A 4423-nucleotide genomic window follows, 5' to 3' on the forward strand; every position below is an offset into this window, starting at 1 on the left:
ACTTCCGGTGTAAAGAATTTCGGGGTAGGTTTCGACATGTCTTATTGGACCATTCAGTTGCAAGAACAGATATTCATCTAAATTTAAAGTTGTGTGTATTTTATGCCAACGTATAAGCAAAGTAAACGTATTTAAGACAAACAGCAAAAGATAAAAAAGTAAAATAAAAAGATTAAATCTACAAATAAAATCGTATTTACAAAGTAACTTGTTTTATTTGACACTATGCGTGCAGTACACACAAAACAGAAGGAATTACATTTGTACTGGTGAGAAATATAAACGAGAAATTAAGTCAGCAGCTCAGCAAAAATGCTGGAAAACCATTGTCTATTACTTGTGACTTGTTCATTGATCATACTGTATGGTTGGTATGACGATCAGCATAAATATCAAGATCTTATAAAATGTGCAGATCTCTACCTTTGGGCTCCAAATTTGGGATGTTAAAACAACTCTCAGTAGGATGAAACTAGTGGCCATTGTCCCTCAAATGACAGCTCAGAACACTGCCATTACCTGCACAATTGTTCTCGCTGAATCTTGTTTTAAGATCCCTTCCCGTTTGCTCTATGTAAATACTGACACAGGACCTTGCATCTAATCCTATATATTTATCTAATTTCTCATCCAAACTACGGCGCAGAAAGAAAGTAATGGTCTACTATACTCAGTGATCTCTATACTATCTGGATGGCGAACTTGGGCTGTTACAGCGTGCCGTCGTCTGTTAGCGCCGCCATATTGCAGTTAGGCAAGAAACTGAATGTGATATTTCAGTTAGAAAGGTGGCACTCGTTTTCGTTCGAAAGTATCTACATTCTTGGCGATAATAACACTAACTACATTAACATTAACGTAACGAACTACCAATTTCGTTTTACACTCATGAATACTAAAGTCTATCGTAAATATAAAGTACCTAAAAGCGAGAAAATATTTTTCCAGGCGTAAGGAACAGTTTTATTCACATATGTAATGCACTTACCAGTGGCGACGTCATCTTTCTAGTTGGAAAAATACGTAATTGGGTTAATTTGGATATCCACAACAATATCCTAATTATTGTCAGGCACCGTATGAAATACCCAAAATTACGTGTGACATTGACACGAAAATTGTTCTCTTCTTTTACAGAACTAATTCACATGTACTAACGTGGAAACTGCGATGAAATCAGTTAGTTTAAAGTGCATATTAAACTGAGCACTAACATATATAAACAGTTCAGTCAATCTGGGTAGCTTTGCACCACTTTTTCCCGTCTTTTTGAAAGTATTGCACACACAATATACATCACAACAGACACTAAAATTTCACACGTATTGCTGAGGTGAGCTTGGCAATGAGGAAATATGCACTAGAGACGCTATCTTGGAGTAAAATTTCAATTTTAATATTGGTACAAAATTACTCAGTCATTTTGGGTAACTTTGGTATTAAAAATACTAGTATTTTACCCATATCTAATCTTCTGAATGAATTTACATCCCAAAAAAAGGAAATTAGGTGTTTATAATAAGTAAAAACAGTGTTGATTCAGTTTCCAGATTTACTTTGAAATATCAAGATTTTTGTATCAACCTGGCAGTGTTCAACTTAAAGCACTGTCAGAAGCTTACTTCACAGTCAAAGCAATTAAAGAAAAATCACAAGCCTGAGAGCTTTTAGGGAGGTGGAAAGAAATTTGAATGAATCACAGAGGTAATAAAATGTTACACTTGGTATAAAATAATACAAGCAGGTGGAACACCAGCCATTTGAAACAAAAATAGCAATTGCTACAAAGATACCATGATTAGTTAAAAGCTACCATGATTGCAATGTCCCAAGGAACGACTTTATATGTCTGTCTACTTTTTTATCATTTGTAAAATGATAATTACTGTAAACATTAAGCATGAGCAAGGATATTGAAATGAGAACACAAAACCACATTGAAACAAAATATGAAATTAATTTTTGTCATTTCCATTCATTTTTAACCACTGCTGTAATGTTACAGGCACAACATTACACATTACTGAATAAAATAATCTTCCTGAGTTTTTGTCTTACATTCGTTGTATAGTGACCTATTTTCTCAGCTGAAAACCTTTTCCCATATGTTTTCAGCCGCACCTGTATGTACCTGGATGCAATCTTACGTACAAGCTGTGTCTCATCCAAATCTTCAACTCCGCATTTATTAAGGAAGTCATGGTCAAGTTGAGGGAATGAACAGTTCACAAATTTTTTAAGGACACACTTGACAATCTTACTAATTAAGTGCTTTTGCCCCATGTCACCATTGACGATAAACATTTGAAACAATTTTTCTGAGTGCTCCACCACAGAGTATACAGCATTACTTGTTTCAATAAGCTTGCCTTGGCTTACAAATTTTGTGAATGAGTTCTTTTCTGAAGTACTGAGAAGTGCATATGTTGCGTCATTACAAACAACAGGTGGCCTAAGAATGTAGAGGCAGTCTTTACATGTAACTTGTTTTGAAATTGTGAGGGCAAAAAACCCTGCAACGTAGTACAAAATGTTCTGCTTGTATGTGGAAAACAGAGTACCCTCTTCAATAAGTGAGCACCATTTTCCTACATCATCTACAACCATACAAGAATCATCATCGTCATCTACAAGAGGACGCAGCCTAAAAGCAACTTGTGCATAGCACACATCAACTGATACGAATTTGGGTTGTTATTCTAACCCACCTCTGGATCTCACACATGAGAAGAAGAGTTCAATATGATCTTGGGAAAACTTATATGTCAACAAATTTCGCACAGGAGAATTTTCCCTAGTCATTACTTCCAGTGCAATGGCTTTAATCGAATGCATGTTCAAAATTATGCCAAAGGCAAAGGTATTTCTTGGTGCTGCAGGAGACAAACACCATTTACTTTTAAACTTCTTATATACGATTCTGTCTGATGAAAAATATCAAGCCAAACTGCATGATTACTGAGTTTCAGGCTGGCTTTATATCCTGGAGCTAGAGGATTTCTGGAGTTAAAGACATCAAAAATTCTGTCTCTGAATCTCAAAAACTCTACTGTTGCCTCACTACCATGGAATCTGGGATTGGCAGCTCTTCTAAAAAAATCTATAGTATCTGCAATACTAGAACTGAGTGTTTGAACTGCTAAGCTGACATTCATCTTTTTACTAACGTAATTAATATGTTGTCCTGACAACTTATTAGCAAATGTCATGCCTGGAACCGAGTGTTTGAACTGCTAAGCTGACATTCATCTTTTTATTAACGTAACTAATATGTTGTCCTGACAACTTATTAGCAAATGTCATGCCTTCATCAATTTGCAACTCATTTAGTTCTTTCAAGTACTGCCGCTTAATATGGCCATTTGTAGACTCTATAACACCTACTTCTGCTAATGCATTTCGAGCAAGATTCACTAAATGACATATATCCAAAAAGCAGTGAACATTGTGGTTTGAACCTGGGTGAAGGAACTGAGAAGAAAAAGAAAGATTTTGTTAAAATTAATACTACATCCCAATGAACAAAGAGTGCTTATATTTGTCCTTGTGCCATCATAAGTGACTGCCCAAATTCTGATGCCTGAATTGCTTAGCCTCTCCACAGCAGAGTTTATTAACTTTGCCTGCACACTACCGTCAAAGCGATTCACTAAAAAATACGCTACAGGAGACAAGCATAAAAACTAATGCCTCTGAAGCTTCTGTCACTCCTTTTGATTGTACAACTTCTCCAAAATCTACAAAACCTGTATACCTCTTAGTTTCCTGGTCCCACACTACCTATTTTCTAATTGCCATAGAATATTTAAATTCAGTCCTCAAATCATGATTAAACACAAATTACCTGAACACATCACTTAAAAATCCAGGATCACAATTCACAGTCTCTGCCCAACGAGAAATCAGTGATTTGTCAGGCAGAGGCATTAATGTCTGTAAATATTCATACACCTTAGGAGAGTAAAAATACACCATCATTGCTAACATTTTAATGTCTGTTTTGTACCTGTTTCCCTTGGATGACACACTATTATTCAACATGATGAGATTTTCACTCTGCAGCGGAGTGTGCGCTGATGTGAAACTTCCTGGCAGTTTAAAACTGTATGCCGGACCGAGACTCGAACTCGGGACCTTTGCCTTTCTCGGGCAAGTGCTCTACCAACTGAGCTACCCAAGCACGACTCACGTCCCATCCTCACAGCTTTACTTCTGCCAGTACCTCGTCTCCTACCTTCCAAACTTCACAGAAGTTCTCCTGCGAACCTTGCAGAACTAGCACTCCTGAAAGAAAGGATATTGCGGAGACATGGCTTAGCCACAGCCTGGGGGATGTTTCCAGAATGAGATTTTCACTCTGCAGCGGAGTGTGCGCTGATGTGAAACTTCCTGGCAGTTTAAAACTGTGTGCCGGACCGAGACT

General features: G+C 37.0%; 1 non-coding gene across 1 annotated transcript; it reads right to left on the reverse strand.

Annotated features, from left to right (window-relative positions):
• Positions 1-4106: 4106 nt before the first annotated feature.
• Trnas-aga lies at positions 4107-4181 on the reverse strand. The gene has a single exon. It is a non-coding gene; the product is annotated as a tRNA-Ser (tRNA).
• Between the last annotated feature and the right edge of the window lie 242 nt (positions 4182-4423).

This window comes from Schistocerca piceifrons, chromosome 2 (assembly GCF_021461385.2).
Source record: "Schistocerca piceifrons isolate TAMUIC-IGC-003096 chromosome 2, iqSchPice1.1, whole genome shotgun sequence".
Lineage (NCBI taxonomy): Eukaryota > Metazoa > Arthropoda > Insecta > Orthoptera > Acrididae > Schistocerca > Schistocerca piceifrons.